Source organism: Phascolarctos cinereus, unplaced genomic scaffold (assembly GCF_003287225.1).
Source record: "Phascolarctos cinereus isolate Bilbo 61053 unplaced genomic scaffold, phaCin_HiC Scaffold_4;HRSCAF=312, whole genome shotgun sequence".
NCBI lineage: Eukaryota > Metazoa > Chordata > Mammalia > Diprotodontia > Phascolarctidae > Phascolarctos > Phascolarctos cinereus.
Window position 1 is genome coordinate 342,156,896 of NW_027555847.1, and position 24,864 is coordinate 342,181,759.

The window sequence follows — 24,864 nt, forward strand, 5'->3', positions numbered from 1 at the left end:
TCATTTGTCCATGGCAATTTTTCTTTTCTTTAACCATTAAATGGTTAAATTACCCCCCCCCCCGCAAAAAAAAAGCCTTAAGAGATCTTGGGAGTGAAACTGAGGAGAAACTAGGAGCTTGAGAGTTGTAAAAACATCTGAAAATTCCAAACAATTATCATTGATTTTCTGAGAAGTAACACACATTTTACAGTCATTTACTGGCACTTTCAAGAGGGAAGGGGGTGGGGAGGGAAAGCATGGTGCTATAGAAATGAATTGTCCCAAGGTATTTACCATATCCCATAAACAATATGAACCAAATACATAGGGTTGCACATAATATGCAAAATGTAACAAAGACTTTTTTATTTTATGATAAAAAAATTATGTAACAATTTACCACTCTCATTCTAATGCTGTATAGCTGGTTATTTTTTCTTTTTGTCCTTTCATAACTTTTTAGAAGTGTCAGAGAACTAACAAGTGTCCATGTGCTTCTGCAACAATAAATATTAACATCTGATAACTAAAGAGTTGGTGAACGGCAGAATAATCATGGTTGTTGTTTTTTTTTTAATTGTTCTTTTTCCCTTTATCCTAAGGTAAAACTTAGAGTCTATGAATTCTTGAGGAACTCTCTAGCCCACCAAAGCCATCTGTGGGAAGAACTGTGATGGAAACCAGTTCCTCCTGAATGTCTCCCTGACACTCTTGTTTCTATGACTTGGTGCTCCTTCCCTAAACCTGTTCCCAGAAAAGACTCTAACAAAAGTAATTAAATTTACTGCTGTTTCTCTCCAATGTTTTTAGGTTTTAGCTTCCTCCATAATAGCTAATCTCCTCTATGGAACAAAAAGCTTGGACAGTTTCAATGTTGGTAGAATTCTAGGCATTGGTAAGTGGGTGAGAGGAAGAGTGTTTGAGGGGGGAACTCTCCTGGTTCATGAAGTCATGCATTGTAGGTAGGCTACTACCTACATAATTGAGACAGAAGAAAACACAATAAGGTGAGAGACTGGGTGGAGGTGAAGGGATGGAAGGGGTGGGTATGGTCGAGAAAAACCAGTGAAAGATGTTTTAATTTTCAATCCAACAGCAGTGATTATGACTGGCTTTAATTTAGTTTTCGTTTAGTTTCATCTTTCTTTGCACAAACTCATGCCAATATTCTAGGGGTCGGTCTCAGAGTTGGACTTGACCATTTAACAAAATATTTCCTTTGTTTCTAACTAATTCATTCATGTAATAACAGAGGAGGAAACTTAAAAAAGAAAAGAAAACTTAAAAAAACCTAGGTGATCTTTAGAAGATAAAAGTTTTTGACATATAAACCATTTGCCTCTGGACAAATTATTTTTATTTATTGTCATTAATAGCTGCCATTTCACTTCTGTGGAAGTACTTTCATTCCTGGAATATGGATGAGGAAACTGAGTCTCAGAGAGGTTCTGTGGCTTGCTTTTAATCACATAGCTGTTATTTGTAAGAGTTAGAACCCAACCCTAGTAATCTAATGACTCCAGGTTCAAGATTCATTCTACTATACCATACTGCCTTATTCATGCAATGTATATTTTTGGAATACTAATGCACTATTATAGTTGTGAAAATAGTGATTCTTAATGAATGTTACACATATGTGCTGGACATTTTGTTACCTGAGCCATGAAATTTTGGATATTATATTACAGATGAAATATCACAAATAATTTTAATATCAATCTTACTGATCAACATACATAGTATGTTAAGTATAGTGTTCATAAAAATAAAAGGAAATTGCCTATTACAAATCCTCCCTACTCTCAAAACACATCAAATCTTGAACTAGTAGAGAGTTTAATAAAAATGATTGTCCTTATGGAAGGAAAATTTCACATCAAAAATATTTTGACTTTTTAGGTATGTTGCCAACTTATTAGCTTGCTATAATTCCTCAGAGCAAAATGTTTTGTATTTTGAACAAAAAGTTTGAGAACTACTGTGCCAGAGACTTCTTAGAATTGAGTTTCTGTCTTGGGGGTAAAGCTTAATTTTGCCTTTTCTAATTATTTTCCTTTACTTTGACTTTTTTTCTTTTAATTTATTTTGTTGCATGGTTAAGAAAATATGAGAATTAAACAACAACAACACAATAGTAATTAAATAATTTCCTTATCAGGAAAGAGCTTGCTATTAACCAATATGAATGTAATGATATTCCTAAATTGCTTGGAAGTTGAATGGGGGATATATTATTATGTCATTATATCATTATATCATTTATGAGGAAATGGAGACATGGACAATATATATACATGTAATGTACACAAATATATACATACACATATGAATATATACACACACACACACATCATTATTATGGGTCATGAAGACTTTGGCTTTCTACTCTACCAGTTCGAATAGAATTTTCATTTATCATAAGCCTTCCCTGGTCAACCTCTGATGATATATTTCTTCCATGCCCATCTACATAATTTCATTTAATATTGCTTTATATTTATATTAGTCATAATTAAACATATGTTCATTTCTTTTCTGTGAGTATATGCCTTCCTTAAAGAAAGAGGTGATGCCTTCCCCCACCTCAGTTTCAAACAGTGCTGTGAACACAATGGGCATGGGACAAATATTTGCTGATTTACTAACATTTGAAGTGCCCCCCCCTTAAGTTAGAATATTTATTTCATTTTTCATTCAAATGGAACTGAAAATTTGAACTAGTGTAATATGGCCAGTTTCTGAACAAAGGGACCTGAAATGCCCCCGATTCCTGAATGAAAGAGCAAGAGGTCAGCTAATCCCACTAAGCTTGCATGAAGTCAGACAAGGTTTATTTTTTAAGATTCAGATTGCCTTTCACTTTTGTTTGAAGTTTGCCTCCAAATCAATAGTTAAATGAATCAAACATCAGCCTCCATAGCAGCTAATTGTGAAATTAAATTCTCTCCACATAGGGAATTTTTAATGTTTGCAGCAGCATTTTGTCAGCAGTTTTCCCGCTATTTAAAAGATCAGTGTCTAATAGGATTAAGGTAGATAATCAAATAAGAAACTCAGACCTGGGTAGACTGTTTGATGCCTCTGTAGTACTTCCACAATGAATATGAATGAAAGCTATTCCATGGTTGGGGTAAGAGTTATCATACTGCCCAGATAAGCCAGTAATACTCAGTATTTGGGAGTGTAAATTAGCACCTGATTTGTTTCTGGAAGGGGCAGGGGAGGATTTTAGCAAAAAGAGCAAATCTGACTGAGCTGGATGCTGGGGGTGGGGCACGCAAAATGTTGGTGGTGTGAGGAAGCAATGCACTATTTTGTGCAATAATTTAGTGGATTTGGCCCTGTGATAAAAGTACTTTACAATTATAAAGGGCTTTACACACATTAATTCATCCTGTGTCAGAACTTGATGATGCTATAGGGCTAAATGGGAAAGAAGGATCAACTGTAGGCCAAAAGCTGGGGGTGGGGAGGAGAGGCATGAGCAGGTGTTTACTCTTCCCTTCATCCTATTTAAAGGTGCCAGCCATTTACTGCTGGTGTTTTGGCATAGAAGGGAAGGGGTACAGTGTAAAGAAGGGAGTGTGCACTAAGAACTGTTAGAGCAGGAAGAGCTTTTGGTTTATTCAAGAGAAAGTGGAGAGAAGTTTGAGGGAACGACACTAGAAATAATAAAAATGTTTGTTGAGTCTTTAGGGGTTTCAAAAGATTGTGAAAACGGTGATGGAGGGACCTAGGACTTCATACCACTTTCCATTTACAGCTTTCTATATTCTCTGACAGGAAAGGGTTAGGAATCCAAGGAATTCATTTCAGACAGTTTCAAATGTGATTGGGAGTTTTGAAACTCAAGTCAACATCCTCCACACCCCTCCCCTCCAACCTCATGTCTGCACCTCACTGTACTTTCTTCTGTTTTATTTATGTAGAACAACTAAATAGTCTTTTCTTTGTCCATTAGATTTTTTTTTTAATTTTCTGGATGGGTAGGGTAGGAAGACAGTGAAATCATACCACATCAGTGAAATAGCTAGATGTTGTAGGGTGTGGTTAGATCAGTAGGCCTGGATTTGGGGAAAAAACCAAAAAACCAAAACCAAAACCAAAAACCCCCCAAAAAACTGTGTTTGAAACTGTTCCCAGGCAATTGCTAGGTATTTGTGATCCTGGGGACACTGTCTGACTCATTTTCTGCAACTATAAAATGAGAACAAAAATTGCACTTGTCTCCAAGGGTTGTTGTAAGGATCAAATGAAATAATAGGTCCTCTTGGAGAAAGAAAGATGAACAGCAAAATGAGATATTTATAAAATGTTTAGCATAGTGCTTGGCACATAGTAGAAGGTTAATTCCTTCCTCCCTGCTCTTCCTTCTTTCCTTCCCTCTCCTGCCCTTCCTTTCTTCCTTTCTTTCCTGTACAAAGGTGAAAAGGAACTCAAAGGCTGACTAGTCCAACTCACATCTGCCTAGGAAATGTTCCTCTCTAAAATCCACAACAAAATGGCTGCTTTGCCTTTGTTTAAAAACTTCTAGTGAAGGAAAACCAGCTGCCTCTCAAAACAACCCCTTCTGTGTTTCTTCATAACAGAAACATCATGCCACCGAATTGAAGAGAGTTTACTGGTTGTAGCAGGTGGGGGACTATTGTATTTGAAGAAGAATATGTAGGTTCAATCTCAGCTCTGCTACTGATACCATGGACTATTGTTTTTAAGTATAATGTTTTGGTCCTTTTATCACACACAATCTAGAATAAGAATGTTGTCAAGTGTCCTTTCTAATATAAGGGAATTGTGAATTCTAATGACTTGGCTTTCCATTTGTCTATTAGTGTTCTTTGTATATTGCTTGCAATATGCTTTCTCGTGGCTCCATTTTGCTTGAGAACCAACTTAGGAAATTTCATAACAAAACATTTTTAATACCCTTAAGTGACTATTGATCTAGTGTGAAATACAATGAAGAAATAAATACCAGTTTAGCCTCATCCACATACATTTCGATTAACCACAATGTTGATTCATAATGCATTTTTCATACATTTAGTGTCTTGAAATTGAGCCCCCTTCAGTGACAAGAAGTCAAATTGATTCATTATTCTGGACAACATGTTGCTGAATTCTCTATCTAGTTAATATCTGCATCTAACACAGGTGGCTACACACATCTTTTCTTAATTAAATTACCTATCAATTAATATCTACATGTTTACTTTATTTACTAAACATTTTCACTGACTTAGTTCTGTAACATCGTCTGTTGCTATGTTATCTCCAGTAGAGAAGAATTTTTTTTATTTTAGCTTTTTTCGTCAACATCCGCAAGTTTTTTTGTTTTTTAAGGAAAAATTATGAAATGTGAATTAATAAATTCAAGGGAGAAATGCCTGTTTAATATTACATACAAACCTAATTGCATCCTATATATAGTTCATATTAGAAGTCTATAAACTCTTTAGTCCAAACTGCTGACAGCAGGGGTATTCAATGCCTACTGTGCCACTGTCATAGGTTTAGGACAAGAAGAGGGTGAAAGGACAAAAAAGAGATGGTAAAAGGGAAGGAAGAGGCTAGAGCTTTGATATTTTGATCATCTTTTATCCTTCCCTTTCTCCCTTCCCTAACCCTCTCATCCTCTGCCTATTCTCTTACTAGGAAAATTCTTTATCAAGAAATCAACAAGTATTTGAGGACATTGTGCTTTAGCACTGTGCTAGGCATTATCAGAGATGGAAAGATCATGGACTTAGGGCTACAAGAGACCCCAGAGGTTCCCTAGTCTAACTCCCTTATTTTACAAATGAAGAAACTTAGGCTTGGAGAGGTTGTGACTATAAATATGCAATGCACTGACCTTGCCTAACAGGGTAGGCAAATCTGTTTTGGAAATATTAGAAGGGAATATTGGGAAATCTATACTTCTTTATGGAATCATCACATATTTATCATTAAATCTGGATAAAGTGTCACTAGTATAAATGATCATATAGATCATTTATTAAGTGCTTTCTATGTGCAAAGCACTATGCTAAGAGCTGGGGACATAAATAAAAAGTATAACAATCTCTGTTCCCATGGAGCTCCCATTCTAATGGGGGAGACAAGTCATATTAAAGGTTGCAGAAGCAAGTCAGATGGAAAAGTCCCATGGTACTTGGGGTTCAGTGGCAAAGGAGAGGGTAATGCCTCTTTATTACTATTTCCATATATAAAATTATATTTGTTTCTGGTGTTGAACTATTTGTCTAATAAATTCTCCATGAGAATATTGGACGTAATTTAAATTCAGTGATTTAGAGGAAAACAAACTTGATATAAATATTTTACATTTTGATAATTGATTTGAGCTGGGAAGGATAGAGATCATCTAGTCCAGTTCCTTCATTTAACAGATAAGGAAACTGAGGCCCACAGAGGTGAATTAATACCCCCAAAGTCACACAGGTAAATATCAGATGCAAGGTTAGGATGCAAGGCCTTTAACTGGAGAACAGATTAGAGCAAGCCTAAGATACAAAACTATGAGAAATGGTATGTCGCCAACAGCTATCAGATGCCACTCAGTGACTATGTTTTATGTGGTAGAATTTTTGTCAAGTTGTTTTAGTTGTGTCCAAATCTTTGTCACCCCATTTGGGGTTTTTTCTGCAAGGATACTAGAGTGGTTTACCATTTCTTTCTCCAGCTCATTTGACAGATGAGGAAACTGAGGCAAACAGGGTTACATGACTTGCCCAGGATCACACAGCTAGTAAGTATTCGAAGCTGGATATGAACTCAAGTATTCCTGACTCCAGGCCAGGACCTAGTTGTCTGAATGATACACTAGGAATGTCCTTTAAAATTGTATTGATTTATTTTGTTTTTATATCACCAGCATTTCCTAATGTATATTTCTCCCTCCCAGAGAGTAATTTCTTATTAAATAATAATAATAGTAATAATAATAATAATAAAAAGGAAGTAAAAAGTTAAATTAAACAAACATATTCAAAAAACTAGCATTATATGCAATGTTTCTACACCTACAATGCCTCCCCACCACATCCCTTTACAGAGAATCAGGGAGAGGAACCTTCTTACATGTCATCTTTGGGGAAGAGCTTGGTTGGTGGAATATTGTAGCATTCAGCTTTTTATTGTTTATGGTTATTGTTCTATCTATTTACATTGTTGTAGTTACTTTATTTCTGGTTCTGGTTATTATGTAAGTGCACGTGATTCTATGTAATATTATATTCATCATTTCTTGCACCACAATAATATTCCATTACTATCGTGCACCACAACTTGTTTTACCATCACTCCTTGAGCATCTACTTTTGTTCCAGTTCTTTGCTACTACAAAAAGTGTTGCTATAAATATTTTGGTGTACCTAGGTCTGCTGTTGTGATTGATCTCCTTGGGGTATTTGCCTCACACTGTAATCTCTGGTTCAAAGGATACAGAAATTTTAGCCATTTTATTCAAATCTCTTCATATTGATTTCTAGAATGGATGGGATAATTTGCAGTTCTATCATCATTTCTTTGGTATGTCTTTTTTTTTTCTTTTTGCTTTTTGCTAGGCAATTGGGGTTAAGTGACTTGCCCAGGGTCACACAGCTGGTAAGTGTCATGTGTTGTATTTCTGAGACTGGATTTGAACTCAGCTCCTCCTGACTCCAAGGCAGGAGATCTATCCATTGTGCCACTTAGCTGCCCCAATGTCTCATTTGTCTAATAAGTATACTTTTTAAAAATATGTGATCCTTTACAATAATGTCTGAAATTTCCGTGGTTGAAAAAGAAAGGAACATCAAGGTGGGATTGATACTCCTAGAAACAAAGATGAAACCCAGAAATAAGTACAGAGTTCCTCATTCAGCTTTCAAAATCACCTATTTCTTGTCTATAATAAACTTGAACCTTCCCCCCAACAGAATTAAGCACCTTGAAAGCAAGGAATGTCTCATTTAATGTTTGTATTCCTAATATGTGTCATGATAATTTATATGTGGTAGGCCTGTTATTATTGAATAGCCATTGCTGCTCTCCTTGTTTTGATTGGAGTTATTTTTTGCTATAGTATATATTATGAATATTGGCTGATCATTACCCCTTGAAAGGGGTAGTATATAAGAAAGGACAGTGTTGTTTAGTCACTGACTGTTTGTCAATGTAGCATCTACTCACTGTGGTCCAAATCTTTTGGAGGTAGGATCAGGGGAATAGGGAAGTCTGTGTTAGCATATTATGGCCAATTACCTAGTACTATCACTGACAACAACTTCTTACCTGATCTTGTAGATCAGTGGTATAAAACTCAAATAGAGAGGGTGGCACTAAGTATCCTATTGGCTGAATATTGACTTAGAAAATCACATATTACCATTATCTGTGTTCTATTGTACTTTTATTAATTTTGTTAAATATTTCCCTGTTCCATTTTAATCTGGCTCAATCTAAGAGGTGAGGTAATATTGGGGGTGGGAGGGTGGGGAAAGAGTAATCAAACATGCCTATTTCCACAAATTTGAAAGATAAGGAAAATAATGGCTTAGAAAGAATGCTTCAGTTTTAGTTGTTATTACTTTATTACTCAATAGATTTGCTCAGTCAAGAAACAACCATTGAGCATCTATTGGTCTATGCATTTTAGGGCATATAAAGAAATATAAGACACAGTTTTGTCTTCTTGGAGTGTGTAGTCTAGTTGGAGAGAGGATGTACATAGATGAGGAGTGAAATAGTGCAGTGAAGAGCAGAATGTGATAAATACCAGATAAATCACATGGAAAATAAGTTCTACTGGTATTCAGAGGAAGAAGCTCAGGGTGGCTTTTTCATTAGCTAGTGCTCTATTTTGGCTACTGTGGCCCACTTCACAGTTTGAGGCTCTATGGATATAGTAATTCCTACCTGGAGAAGTGAAGCAAAGAGATAGATGGAGCACCTACATTTATATTACTCATTGTATATTGAAACTGTTAGTATGATTCCTTTTTTGACATGTTCCTTTCTTAAATAGAAGAAACACCCGTTGAACACTTGTATTAAAAACACAGTTGATTGTAATTCTTTTTTTGATGGTTTGCATTAAAGGCAGTGCAGTATAATTGCAGGTGTCAAGCTCGCAGCACTGCAACACTCCCAGGTACAGCCAGAATCAGGTTCAAGTATAATTGGGAAATTTTAATGAGATAAACAAAAGCATGATAAAACTTAGATATCATCACCAAGTTAATATCTGGCCAACTGGGATCCTTATGTACTAATTAGTGGCCCTTGTTTCTATTTCGAGTCTGAAACCACTGGTATAGTAGATGGAGAGCTGGCCCCTTCCAGTCAGGAAGTCTTGACTTCAAGTTCTATTTCTGACACATACTGACCTTGTGACCCTCTTCAAAGAACTTAAATTGTGAGTGCTGTACCAGAAGTATCCAACTCTTGGCTATAAAATTCCCCTGTGTCTTGGAATCAGATTAAAATATATTTGGGAAATGTTTAAAAAATAAAAAAAAATACATCAGTTAATATTTGTGGTTTTCTAGGTCAAAATGCAGCCTGTATGGGTCATTTTCTATTTAAATTTAACAACATTGTTCTAGGCAACTCTCTGAGATTATAAATTGCAGAGGTGTCAACCTGCATTGGGAGAATGAGTTTCATATATCAATGAAATCATACATTCAGTCCCTATCCTTTGCTTGTGTGTTGAGTTAATAGCTTTCTTTGAGTCACTGGTGCTTATAACCTCATGGTTCCCATGTTGCAAATTAAATTTTCTTTTTCCTTTGTAACCTTTTCCCAAGGTCTGAGAGCCACCTCCACTTCCCCAAAATAATAATAACTTCTTACAAGGTCACTCTCAAGATAATTATTCATACCTGAACTGGGTAAGCTGCCCATCCTGATATAATTGATATATCTGTCTAGGTCACTGGCAGTACAGCATACTTAAGCTAATTACAAGAATCTGTCCATCATAGAGTACTCTCCTTGTAGGAGTCACCTGCCTCTGAGACTAATGAGTGTCTGGAATGAGTGCCAAAGCCAAGATATAGGAAAGACCAATCACAAGGAAAGATTGTGCACACACTCAAATACAAATGACCTGGTCAATTAGTGGTACCAAATATTTAAAACTGGTAGGAAATGAGACTTTGTTTGATAGTGTTAGAAGTGGAGCTTTTTCTTTGCATAAGCAAGAACAATCCAGCCTCAAATGGAATTGTTGCCTGTGACTCACATGGTTGTTCATACAGTCAATCTTCAACATTTGCATGTTTAACTTTTGCAACTTCAAACATTCACCAATGATTTTATTAGTTACCTCATTTTTGCTTTCACATTGGTGGTGCAAACAGCTATTCCTGGGAGAGAAAAAAAAATGAGAGGCTTGATGCATGCAAGTTTGTGGAGTGGCTGGCATCTTACAAGGTCCTTCACTGGTCTTGTTCACTCTACCATTATGAAGAGTTCCCCATGCATTCTTTGCATATTTTCATTTTTTTGCCTCTGAAGTTCAATTTTTGTGTTGCGATAATACCCCCAAAGCATAGTGCAAGTCGTTTGGGCTCTAAGCCCAAGTGTACAAAGTCAGTGATGTGACAGTGAGAAAATAGAAGTAGCAGATACATTTCATGAAGGAATGTCTTTAGGACTTGTGGGCCCTGAGTTTGATGTTAATAGATTGACAATTAGTTACATTGATAAAAGGAGGAATATATAGATTTCATGTTATGAAAAGTGAATATTGTCTGAGATCAATTTTTGGGAGGTCTAGTAATACAAAAGGTCACATGATTCTAGGGAGTTACTAGTGAGAAAAAATGTTTTGCATGTTGCCAGTTTTATTTTGTACTGCATTTTAGGGGTTTCTTCATGGCTACTATGTTAGAAAAAGTGCATACTGTCAGAATTCATGTTTTCTTACAAAGAATTCTATGTTAAAAAGTGCATTTTAGCAATGTCTCAGGAACCTAAGAACTTGTTTCCCATAGGTTCAATGTATCAACACTCGTAACTTTTACTTTCGCAGCATTTTCTAGGAGTGTTACCTCACAAAGGTTAAGGATAGATTGTACTTATATTAGCATGTTGCAATTTGGTGGAGGACCAGGAATTCTACAGATTCAGAGAAACACACCCTTTTAGAAGCACCTGGGGTTGGGAGTCCTGGCCTCTTTTACATTTCTGGTACTTGCTATCCATCCGAGAATTGTATGGCTATATGTAACATCTTTCAATAAACCCCAATAGAATTTACATGAATCACGTATTGAATTTTCCTCTCACTTTTTAGTAGTATAGAATTAACATTCACTATATAACTATCTATTTAAAGAATATGTATCTCTAAATGTTGGGGAAATAAGGAGAGCCCAATCAATTCTTCATGCCTTGAGATTCACCCCATGAACCTTGAACAGAAGTCTAGTACACTTAGCTGTAGCTGGAGCCTGATCTTTCTCTAAGAAGCCCCAATCCCAAGTGAAATTTCAGACGATGGCTTAATTGCGTACTTAGCAAACATCTATTTTCCCTCCCCAGTGGATTAGCTTCTTGAGTCAAGTTTTCGTGACAACTACCACCCCAAGAACTAGTCCTAATTAGTGGCATTTGATAGAAATATTCCTGCTCTATCATTTCCCATTCTGTCTTCACTGATTTGAATTTCAGCAAATACTCATATGGATCTGATTTCAATGAAGCAAATCACAATCCATCCCTACTTGACCATCCTTGTGTGATTCTTATCTGTTAATTCCAAAATTTTGTTTTGTAGGCCCATCCAACATTATAAAGACCTTCCTTGTGAATGGGACTGAGACCACTTACCCAAATAAAAATTCAGAGGTTTCTCTCAGTAGAAACAGAAGTTTTATTCTAGCAAGTCTTGCGTGAGAATTGGGCATCACCTATCCAGGGCGGACTGGAGTAGGGAGGAAGGATACAAGTAGCAAGCAAGCAGTTATATACCCATAAGCAAACAAACTCTAAGAAAACCCCACCCTCCCACCTTTTAACCTGAATTTCTTCATCCCCATTGGTTGAGGTAAGAGACCTTATATTCTATCCAGAAACTAAGAGATACATTTTACCCAAAACAAGCTTGGAAGCTAGAAGATTGCCTTATTTGGCAAAGATAAGGCTGGGGTGATGGTTACAAAACAAGGGAGGGGGTGGGCAACAGATGTATGATCTGATCACATGATTTACAGGAAAACGAAACTTAGGCCCCGCTAATGCTAAAGCCTCTAACTAAATTTTTGGAGTACAGCTTCCATTTCACATGAGAGACTTTCAGCTGTCCCACACACTTGCTTTCTGCTAACATCCTGAGTGTACCAGTGGAAGACTCTGGCTACCCACCTGTTGCCCTTTGTTCTCATCATGTGACCTCAATCTCTCTTCTGTTACATAGTTCCTTGATGACATCTTTTACTCCTGTTCTTTGTCAGAGTTCCTCATTGGTTATATGTTTTAAGCTGCTCACATCTACCATGAACTTCTCCATTGCCCTCTTTGTCATGCTCTCTGTCATCCTTATTTCTTCAAAAGCAAGGGTATTCCAGGTCTCACTGGCATACAGTAATACTTGTAAAATGTACGTATTGAAAAAAGTGTCTTGTTATGGGAAGCTTAGGGTCAATAAAAATGGATTTCAATATCTTAAAAACAATCTCTCTCTCTCTCTCTCTCTCTCTCTCTCTCTCTCTCTCTCTCTCTCTCTCTCTCTCTCTCTCTCCCCCCCCCCCCGCCTTTCTCTCTGTCATATGTATGTGTGAGAGAGATATCTGTCTATCTATCCTATCTATGGAAATCTGAGCTAGAGGCAATACAATCATGAAGACATTGAAGGATAGAGTTACAGGATATCTACATGAAGAGAAAACTAACAAAAGCATGGGAGAAAATATCTTTCAATTAATTGAAGCAGGCACAAAATATTTTTAATATTATATATTTTTATAATTATATAACAAAATTATCTGTTATCTTTAGTGATGTCCTGTATTCCTTATTCAATTTGGAATTCTCTTCCAAGCCATGGTTTGAAAGGTACCTGATTTCATTCTCTTCTTTGTGGTGCTACTATTTTTATTCAGTCACATTTCCAGTTTGAGTTTATCATGGCATACAGTATAAGATATTGGTCTGCTAAATTGCTTTCCAGTTTTCCCAGTCATTCTTGGTTAAAAAAAAAAGTCACCCTGCCCTTAATAATTTGTTATTGTGTTCATAAAGCACTGTTTTCTGTCACTTCTTATTTCTTATTTATCAAGTCAATTTCAACGAGTTACTGAAAAAAAAACACCTTTAAGCAGTACTAAATAGCTTATTTTTAAATTTACTTACTAAATTTACTTACTAAAATACTTACTAAACATCAATGGGCATGAACATTTCTATGCACAAAGAATAGAAAAAATATTTATATAGAACCACAAATATTTATATACAAGTTATTTGTAAGTATATTTCAAAGTTAAAATTGTAGTAACAGTCCTGCCCTGCTTGCTTGTATCCGCTTGTGAATTTCCTTCTGCCCATTTTTTGTGAATTAAAAAAAGTTTCATTGGTGCTCTTTCCTTTCTCCATCCTTCTCTATCTTCCTTCTTCTTTCAAACTCAATATGTTGAAAATTCTTTCCTCCCTTTATTTATTTATTTATTTATTTTTGCAACATGCTCACTGTACCACTACAACTTTTCCCATGCCTATTCATGAAGTTCTCCATTATAACAAATAAAAGAAGTAAAGAAAAAAGCGCTATACATTGGATCCATGTAATTCTTTTTTTTTTCCCCCAGCTTCCCTGGTCAATCAACTGCTCCTGTTTCTACAAGAACAAGTCTTCCTCCACCTGAGTGCCCCTCAAATCCTTGAAGTAACCTGTCATGTACCTTGAATCTTTTTTTTTTCTAGGCTAAACATATTCGGTTCTTTCAACCAAAACTCACATGCCATAGACTCCAGACATTCTGTACCATCCCATCTTTTTACTATCAGCTTAACAACTTTTTTCTTAAACCATAATGCCTGAAGTGAGAATGCAGGCAACTCGATACAGGTTATACATGTGTAGTCATCCAAAACACTTCCATAGTAGTCATGTTGTAAAAATCTAAGTATATTTCCCTTCATCCTATCCCACCCCCCATTTATTCTATTCTCTCTTTTGACCCTGTCCCTCTTTAGAGGTGTTTGCTTCTGATTACCCCTTTCCCAAATCTGCCCTTCCCTCCGTCATCCTTCTGCTCTCTTGTCCCCTCCCCCACATATTTTCCTGTAAGGTAAGATAGATTTCCATATCCAATTAAGTGTGTATGTTATTCCCTCCTTAAGCCAAATCCTATGAGAATAAGATTCACTCATTCCCTCTCACCTTACCCCACTTCCCCTCCACTGTTAAGGCCTTTTCTTTTCTGTTTTATGAGACAATTTACCCCATTCTACCTCTCCCTTTTTCCTTCTCCCAGTATAATCCTCTCTCATCCCTTAATTTTGTTTTCCAGATATCACCCCTTCATCTTCAACTCGCTCTTTGCCCTTATTTATCTGTCTATCTATGCATACATACATATATATTTTTTCCCTCCAACTACTCTAATACTGACAAAGGACTCATGAGTTACAAATATCATCTTTCCACGCAGAATGTAAACAATTCAACCTTAATAAGTCTCTTATGATTTTTCTTTCCTGTTTACCTCTTCATGTTTCTCTTGAGTCTTGTATCTGAAAGTCAAAATTTTGTTCAGCTCTGGTCTTTTCATCAAGAATGCCTGAAAGTCCTCTATTTCACTGAATATCCATTTTTTACCCTGAAGGATTATACTCAGTTTTACTGGATAGGTGATTCTTGGTTGTAATCCTATCTCCTTTGCCCTCTGGAATATTATATTCCAAGCCCTGGAGTCCCTTAATGTAGAAGCTGCTAAATCTTGTGTCAACCTGATTGTGTTTCCACAATACTTGAATTGTTTCTCTCTGGCTGCTTACAATATTTTCTCCTTGACCTGGGAACTCTGGAATTTGGCTATAATATTCCTAGGAGTTTTCCTCTGGGGATCTCTTTCAGGAGGAGATCAATGGATTCTTTCCATTTCTATTTTGCCCTCTGGTTCTAAAATATCAAGGCAGTTTTCCTTGATAATTTCTTGAAAGATGATGTCTATGCTCTTTTTTGATCATGGCTTTCAGATAGTCCAATAATTTTAAAATTCTCTCTCCTGGAACTATTTTCCAGGCCAGTTGTTTTTTCAATGAGATATTTCATTGTTTTCTATTTTTTTTTCATTCTTTTGAATTTGTTTTACAGTGTCTTGATTTCTCATAGTCATTAGCTTCCATTTGCTCCATCTCTAATTTTTTTTTTTAATGAGGCAATTGGGGTTAGGTGACTTGCTCAAGGTCACACAGCTGGTACGAGCCAAGTGTTTGGTCTGAGGTCGGATTTGGACTCAGGTCCTCCTGACTTCAGGGCTGGTATTCTATCCACTGCACCACCTACTTGCCCCTCATCTCTAATTTTCTTCAGTAAGCTTTTGGACTTCCTTTTCCATCTAGCCAATTTTGCTTTTCTAAGGCATTCTTCTCCTCACTGGCTTTTTGGACTTTCTTTGCCATTTGGGTTAGGCTATTTTTCAAGGTGTTATTTTCTTCAGTATTTTTTCTTTTTGTCTCCTTTAGTAAGCTGTTGACTTGTTTTTCATGATTTTCTTGCATCACTGTCAGTTTTTTCCTCTACTTCTCTTACTTGCTTCTCAAAATCCTTTTTGAGCTCTTCCATGTCCTGGGACCAATTCACATTTTCCTTGGAGGCTTTGGATGTAGGGGCTTTGATTGTGTTGTCTTCTTCTGGTTGTATGTTTTGATCTTCATCACCAAAGTAAGATTCCATGGTCTGATTCTTTTTGTGCTACTTGTTCATGATCCCAGCCAATTACTTGAGTTATAAACTCTTTGTTAAGGTAAAAGTCTGCTTCCAGTGGGGAGATTGTACTGTCCCAAGCTTTGGGGGTTTTGTGCAGCTGTTTTCACAGATATTTCTAGGGACCTGAAAATTTTCAATTTTTCCAAGGTGCTATGATCAAGGGCGAGGTGTTTACTCCTTTCCTGGCTGTGCTCTGATCCATAAGTGACCACAAGCACTCTTTTCTACCTTGGAACTGTGAGGAGGATTCTGTCTTCCCTGCCACTAAAAGCTCCACCATGCCAGCACTCCTCCTCACCCCTGGACCACCACCCAGAACTGTGACCCAGATCCAAGCATGGGCAGAGCAGGAGAATCCTGCGCCAGCAGAGAGATCCCTGCAATCCCCCTCTTATCAGCCACTTGATTCCCCCACAGTCTGTAGGCCAGAAGATCCAGAGGCAGCTGCCACCCTGGGGCTGCACTTAGGGAATGGGGCTGGGACCCATGCTTCTCTCTCACTGCAGACACAGACTTTTCCTACTGATCTTCTAAGTTGTCTTTGGCGTGTATGGGTTGAGAAATCTGGAAACCACTGCAACTGCCTGAGATTCAGTCCTCTGAGGCCTGCTCCAGGTTCACTGAGGACTGCCTTGCCTATGTGCCTATACTGAACTGTGTTCCTCTCCCAGCCCAGCACGATATACCATTCTGATCAACCATCCAGGTTGTCTTGGGCTGGAAATTTGTTTCCTCCAGGCTTTTTGTGGGTTCTGCTGCTTTAGAATTTGTTTAGAGCCATTTTTTACAGGTATTTGGAGGGGTTTGGGGGAGAGCTCAAGCAAGTCACTGATTTTACTCCACCATTTTGGCTCCGCCCCAATGATCCTCTATCTTTATGAATTGTGAAGCAAGCAAGGCTCAAAGCAGTATTCTTTGCTAACTTCAGAGAAGTCGATTGGAGAGAGGACTGAAGTAAAGGCTGATATTTAAGAAAATCACTAACCATCAATTACTGGTTTTGGTTGACAAAATCTGTAATGTTTTACTGCTGTCATCATCCATGCCTACAGATAATTTATTTTGCAGTTTTGAATAAAGACATTTGTATCTTCCTAATACTGCAAGATCCATCTACCAATGTTCTGCTTTCAACTTAAACCAACTATGGCATTTTTACTATTATTGTGTTAAATTAGAATTTTAGTGTTTTCCATAACTGTAAACAGTGTTCAGAAACAGCCTTTCTGTGCAAAGACTAAAATTGTATACAAAGTAGAGATATAGCCAGTTTAGTGATGATCTTTGTGTAATAAAATTGTTTAAAGTTAAAAAGCTTATTCCCAACTGACCAATTGTTTTCTTTAAGTCTGAGTCTTTGACCTGAGGTAGTTCCATGTTGAAGACTCTTAATGTGAAAGCAGAGCTTCAGACTTCTGTGGGAAGAAATAGGCAACATAAATTTCTTTCATAGTCACAGTTCTGAAGCAGCTCCAGAAAGGGGGGAGGTAAGTATGTGATGCTTCTAGTCAGCTGGCTGAGGTCTTGCTTTATTTCAAGACCACTGGGGAAAGAAACCTTTTAGCTTCTCTTTAATTCCCTGTCTAGGTTTCTCTCATCTCTTACATTTGCATTTCAAATGTTTTACTAGACTCTGTCCTATTCATCATGAATGCTTGGAAATTGTCTATTAAGTCACTCTTGGTTGTAAGCTTTTTAAAAATTTATCTTTTAGGATGTCATATTCTAATATTTCTTCTTTATATTTGTTGCAGCATAGTTTTATGTTATCCCTTACTGGTCCCTTGACATGTGAGCTCTTTCTGGCTATTTGAAGTACTTTTTCTTGGCCTGGAAAACAGATTTTGGCTACAATTTTCAGTTTTTTTCCCAAGTTGATAAACAGTATAGTATTTATGTTTCCATTTAACCTGATGGCTTTAATTAGATCTATCATCTTTATAAAAGGTACAGGCTCCTTTATAACTTTTCATATTGCCATGTTAACCAAAAGTATCAGTACCAAATAATTTTGATGACTACTGATTTATAATTTAACTTGAAATTAGGTAATGGAATTCTCTCTTCCTTCATAATCTATTTTTATTATTTTTCTTGAGAGTCTAGAACTTTTGTTAAAAGTTAATTTTTCTACTTTTTGGTCTAGTTCTAAAAATAGCTCTTCAGTGTTTTGACTGTTTTGATACAAAATTAATTTAGGTAGTATTGTCATTTTATTGTATTGATATAGTCCCACCATAAGTAGTGAATATCACTCTAATTATTTGCCTTCATTTATTTATGTAAAAGTTGTTTCAGTTGTTTTATAAATTTTACATATGTACATGATTATATTGCTCATTATTTATATATAATGAAATTTTAGTGCTCTTAAATCCTCCAGATTTTTTAACATGATCTTTTATCTAGCTACAACTCCTCAATCTTTCATATGTGGAATTATTTTTTTGAAAACAAGAAGACTTTGCATTTATTGCTAACACATTTCTTATTGTATTTGGCCCAATATTTTAGCCTGTTAAAATATCTTGGACTTATTCAGTGTCATATCAATCAAACTACCAAAAATTATTTTATAGAGCTAGAAAAATAACAAGATTCATTTGGAATAACAAAAGGTCCAGAATATCAAGGGAACTAATGAAAAGAAATGCAGGGGAAGGTGGCCTAGCCATTCCAGATCTTGTATTATAAAGCAGCAATCAACAAAACTACTTGGTACTGGCTACAAAATACGGTGGTGGATCAGTGGAATAGGTTAGATATGCAAGGCACAGTAAGTAGTTAATGACTATATAATCTACTATTTGATAAACCCAAAGACAAAGCTTCTGGAATAAGAATTCACTAATTGACAAAAACTGCTGGGAAAACTGGAAAAGAGTATGGCAGAAACTAGGCATAGACCAAAAGCTCATACCATATACTAAAATAAAGTCAAAATGGGTTCATGATTTGGATATAAAGGCTGATAGTATAAGCAAACTGGGAGAGCAAGGAATAGTTTACTGTCAGATTTATGAAGAACAGAAGAATTCATGACCAAACAGGAGATAGAGAACATGATGAAATGCAAAATGGATAAATTTGATTATATTAAATTGAAAAGCTTTTACACGAACAAAGCCAATGCAACTAAGATTAGGAGGGAAGTAGAAAACTGGGAAAGTAGAAAGTTACAACCAGACTGTCTGATAACAGCATCATTTCTAAAACATATAGAGATTTAAGTAAAATTTATAAGAATACTGATCATTCCCCAATGGATAAATTGTCAAAGTATATGAATAGGCAGTTCTCAGATGAAGGAAGCCATCTATAGTCATATGAAAAAAATACTCTAAATCATTATTCATTAGAGAAATGCAAATCGAAACAACTCTGAAGTACCACATCACACTTATCAGATTGGCCAACATGACAAAACAGGAAAATGATAAATGTTGGAGACATGGGAAATTTGGAACACTGATACATTGTTGGTGGAGTTGTGAACTGATCCAACCATTCTGGAGAGCAATTTGGAACTATGCCCAAAGGGCTATAAAAATGTGCATACCCTTTAACCCAGCAATGGCACTTTTAGGACTGTATCCCAAAGACAGCATACAAATGGGAAAAGGACCCACATGTACAAAAATATTTATAGTAGCTCTTTTTGTGGTGGCAAAGAATTAGAAATTGAGGGGATGCCCATCAATTGGGGAATGGCTGAACAAGTTGTGGCATGTGAATGTAATGGAATACTATTGTGCTACAAGAAATGATGAGCAGGCAGACTTCAGAGAAACTGGAAAGACTTGTATGGAGTGATGCTGAGTGAAGTGAGCAGAACCAGGAGAATGTTGTACACAGCAACAGTAGCATTATGTGATGACTGACTTTGATAGACTTAGCCCTTTTCAGCAATGCAAGGATCTAAGACATTTCCAAGAGCCTCATGATGGAAAGTGCTATCCACATCCAAAGAAAAACTATGGAGTTTGAATGCACATTGAAGCATACTATTTGCTATTGTTTTCTTCTGTGTAGTTTTGTTTCCTTTTTTTTGTGGTTCCTTCTATTGTTTCTAATTCTTCCTTACAACATGACTAATGTGAAAATATATTTAATAGGAATGTATATGCATAGGCTATAACAGATTGCAAGCTGTTTTAGGGAGGAAGGTGGAGGAGGGGGAGAAAAATTTAAAACTCCAAAAGCTTATGGAAATGATTATTGATAAATCAAAATCAATTAAATCAATTAAAAAAGCAAAATAAAAGGAAAAATATCTTGGACACTCTATTGGTCATTCAATAAGTTACCTATCCTGCACAGCTTTGTGTCATCTGAAACTTTAAGCATTCCTCCTGTGTGATTATTCAAGTCATTGAAAAAATGTTGACAAAACAGCTAAAGAAAGAAACCACACTAGGCGCTAAGTTTTAATCCAGCCCCAGATGCTTACTAGTTGTATGACCCTGGACAAGTCACTTAATCTCCATTTGCCTCAATGTCCTCAAATAAAATGAAGATGCTACAATAATGACACCTGCCTCCCAGTGTTATTGTAAGGATCAAACGAGATACTATTTGTAAAGTGCTTAAACAATACATAAATATTATTATTACTACTAGAGCTCCTCCTCCAAATTGAAATTAAGCCATTAATTACTTGCTATTCTTTTAGTTGAATTTTTAAAGTAGTTCCAAATCTACCTAACTGTATTGCTATCTACCCTATATCTTTTCATCTTGTCCACAAGTACATCAGAAGTTACTTTGTCGATTGTGGTACTGAAATCTGAGCAAATTCCCATTATGAAATTCTGATGACCTATTTGCCCATTAGTCCTGTCCAACAAGACATGTTTCTTGGTGAAACCATGCTGACTCTTAAAGGTCACCACTTCATTATTTCCTAGAATTTTGTTGGGAAATCAAGGTCAAATTCATTGGACTATAGTTTTCAGACTCCACTTTACTTTTTTTGAAGATTAGAATAATATTTGGCCGTTTTCAGAAATCTCTTGCTCATTCTCTATAACTTTTCAATAATCACTGATAGAAGCTAAGCCATAACACCTGCAGTTCTCTCAGTATTCTGGAATGTCATTTGTAGATTGTGCATTCCTTGAGAGCATGACCTGTATTTTACCTTTCTTCCTCTAACTAGAATTTAGCACAGTGCCTAGTACTTAGTAGGTGCATAATAAATGTTTGACTGACTGAGTCTGGTGATTTGAACTAACCAGTTAGATGATCTCCCCTTATTTACCTTGTTTTGAATCCCTTTTAATGATTTTTGCTGTTCTTTCCAGGTTAAAGGTGATTCTCCTTGGTCAAGAAAACAGAAGTAAATGAATTGTATAGTTCTGCCATTTCTCCTTTAACTATTATCTTTATCCTATCCACCATGTTATCTGATTCTGTTCCTTCTTTGATAATTGGCAGCTAGATGGCATAGAGGATTGAATGCTGGACCTGGTGTCAGGAAGACCTGCTTTCAAATCTGGCTTTAGACACTTAATACACAGGCAACTTTGGTTAAGTCACTTAACCTCTGTTTGCCTCAGTTTCCTCAACTGTAAAATGGGATAATAATTGTATCCAGTTCCCAGGGTTGTTGTGAGGATCAAATGAAATATTATTTGTAAAATGCTTAGGATAGCGCCTGGTCCATAGTAGGTTCCATATAAACGCTAGCTTTTATTATTCTCCTATTCTGACTTTGAAAAAACTCCTTATTGTCTTTAGCATCCACTGGTAGCCTTGATTCACTCTAAGCTATGTTGTCTTTCACATTGGTCTTATAAGATCTGCTACATTTTAAATTCATTTTGTTGTTTCCATCTCCTCTATATGTTGCTTGCACATCTTCATTAGTTCCTTGAGACAATCTCCCTTTTTTCTTCTTCATTAGAATTGTCTCAGTTAACAGCTTTGGAATTCAATTCTTGAGAGCTCTCAGTCGTTTTTGGATTGACTTCACCTATTGGATTTTAGGGTTTGATAGTTTATTCTTTATTAGTACCTGTACATTTCTCTCTCCAAATCTACAGTTCTTGTTATACTATCTTTGGTTTCTTTTCTTTATCATGAATTCTAAAATGGAGAAATGCTTTCAGATTCTAGTTGTTTGTACCTATGCCACCAATCCTTCCTTGGTCATTATTCTGCCAGGAAGCACAATCTAATTTTTCTGGTACCTTCATAGAAGCTACCTCCTCCATTCCATCTCCCTCCTCCACCCTTGCCATGCCTAGGTCTCCCTTTTTACTAGTTGTGGAAACCTGTCTTTTCCTAGATTGGCAATCTAGCATGATGGTAAGGGCACTTGACGTATAGTCAGGAAGAACTGGGTTCAAATTCTACCTCAAGAATTTACAAATTTTCTGATGAACAAATCACTTAAATTTTCTAAGCTTGAGTTTCCTCATTTGTAGAATGGAGATGATGATACCTATAATACCCATGAGCAGTGAGGTAGAGCAGTGGATGGAATAATGGGCCTAAAGCCAGGAAAACTACTCTTTCTGAGTTCAAATCTGGCCTCAGACACTTACTAGCTATGTGATCTTGGGCAAGTCACTTAAACATGTTTGCCTCAGTTTCTTTATCTGCCAAATGAGCTAGAGAAGGAAATGGCAAACCACTCCTGTATCTTTGCCAAGAAAACCCTAAATAGGGTCATGAAGAGTCAGACATGACTGAAACAATGAACAACAACAACAAATAATATTTACTTCTGCGAGTTCTTTGTTATAAGGAAAGAGAAGTTAAGACATGCAAAGTTTTTCATAGACTGCAATATATATGTTAGCTAATATAATTTCTCAAACTCCTTGAGGATAAGCAGTATGTATTACTTTTCAAATCTATGTGCTCGGCTTCAAGCACAGTGCCTTGCACATAATAGGTACTTAACAAATATTTATAAAATAGAATTGGATTAACTCTAGTATCCATATTGAAGAGGAAGAAAAGTCAGAACAAGGATTTAGTAGATCGGGTGATTAACAGCCTATCAAGGAACTGAAGATCACTGTAAGGACTAAAAGCAGATTCTGGAATGGAAACATGAAATAAAAGGATTTTGGAGGCTGAATAGTTTTAAATAATGGCATCTTCTAGAATTTGTCTGCCCCAATGGGAGACTGAAATGGAGCAGATCATAGGGGCTTTGTGAGGTTGAATTACTTCAAGAGCAGGGTGTTGGGTCATGAATAATGAAGTAACTAAAGATGAAAGTAGGAGATAGACTTGAGGGATAAACCATAAACCAGGCTTTGATTCATTGAGTCGGATGAGAAAATATCTGGAGGTCCATTGATAGAATCATGGTGTTATCAAATGACTCCGTTTTTTTAAAAGAAAGTGTTTGAGTAAATAGTATCAGGGCTGGGATCTGAAAGTGGACCTGAAAAGCAAGGAACATACCCATTTTTTTTCTAGGCCTAGCGAGTTAAGGAACATGGAACAAAGAGAAGTCGGCATTGGAAAGGGTAGAGGAGGATTATGAAAGCCTAAAAAAAAATCCAAATTTTCGTGTAACGAGGACTGGTACATGAGTTGTGAGGACATAGAATGTGAACAGTTTGGAGACAGACATTGGGCCCTGTGTAGACGTTCTTGTAACTTGTACTTGTAGGCATTCTATAATTTTTACTGGCCTGCCAACCATGTGAGGAACGTCGGGCTCTTTGGCTAAGTATTTGGAACTGGAGGTGACTTTTAGAAAGGACTCTCAGTGAGACATTGTTATTTGCTTTTCTGCTCTTGTTGAATCTCTTTGACCCCTTTGGTATCTGGCGAGACACAAATACTGTAAAGGAAGAGGTCTTACGACCTTCTCACTTAGCCTACTTGTGGCCCCACGGAAGTGGCCCTTGGGCTTTTTGTCTCACCACTTTTTCTTTTTCATTTTAGGTGAAGACATTAGAGACATTGATCTTATGAGTTTCAAAAAGTCAGGAGAGCAAGCCTTCGGGTATACTGTTATCCCAGGATTCCAGCTTCTGAGTTTTGTAGCCCCCTCAACCTTGATGACCCAAAGAGCAAAGAGTGACCTTCAGATCCCAGACTAATGGGGGCTGAAATGAGGACCCAGCAATGTTATCACATCTGATTATGAACTTGGTGGGAACAATGTCATGTAGAGGCTTTGCTAAGAGTGAGCCCACTCTCCTCAGAGAGTGATGTAAGATAGAGGAGTGTGCTTTCTGAGATGTCGGGGGGAAATGTTTGTGCTTTCGTTTTTGTCATATCTTTTAAATAAATATCCTTTTGTAAAAGCTATCCAGTATCAAGTGGTTCAATGGAACTGTGTCCTTGCTAGTACTGGGACCTAACAATGGATGGAGGTGGCACAACTGGTTGGTGTTTGAGCCAAACTTCCAAACCCTCAGAGTACCCCTAGAAACTTAACAGACATATTTATCAACTCTTACTTTGGGATAGTGATTTCAGAGCATATACATTACTTTGGTTTTTGGTAGGACATGAAGAAGCATAAAAGGAAGATTTCAAAGTTGGGGGGAGGAGGTGTTTACAGAGTGATTTCCAAAAGGCAGAGTGGAAGTATAAAGCTATAGGTGGGGAGAAAGAGGTTGAGATAAGATGAATAAAGATAAACAGAGAGGTGTTAGGTGAAAGAAATGAATAACTAGAAAGGTGTCTTTGCATTGCAGGATATAAAATAACAGGAAATTGAGAGGTTAAACTGAGGTACTTTCTAGCCACATAATAAGGAGTATGACGAGTAGGTAGAAGGTTCTAGAATAAATCTGTCCCAAAGCCCTAAATGAGATATAGAAAACACTTCCGAGTAAAAAGATCATTTCACAGCTTGGGCGATCAAGCTCAGGGAAGTTTTGAAGGAAAGGGAAAATTTGGGTAGGCTAGGAGGACCAGGAAGAATAGTCTAAACAAAATGAGAAATCTGGACCCTAAGATAGTCTAGACACAGCATG

At 36.7% G+C, this 24,864-nt stretch overlaps 1 long non-coding RNA gene across 3 annotated transcripts in view; it reads left to right on the forward strand.

The window, feature by feature from the left end:
* LOC144456921 (uncharacterized) overlaps positions 1 to 24,190 on the forward strand; it is a 122,930-nt gene extending 98,740 nt beyond the window's left edge. For all 3 annotated transcript variants that reach the window (XR_013486145.1, XR_013486146.1, XR_013486147.1), the window contains 2 exons: positions 585 to 753; positions 23,822 to 24,190. This is a non-coding gene — a long non-coding RNA (uncharacterized LOC144456921). The remainder of the gene's footprint in view (positions 1 to 584; positions 754 to 23,821) is intronic.
* Positions 24,191 to 24,864: the final 674 nt, after the last annotated feature.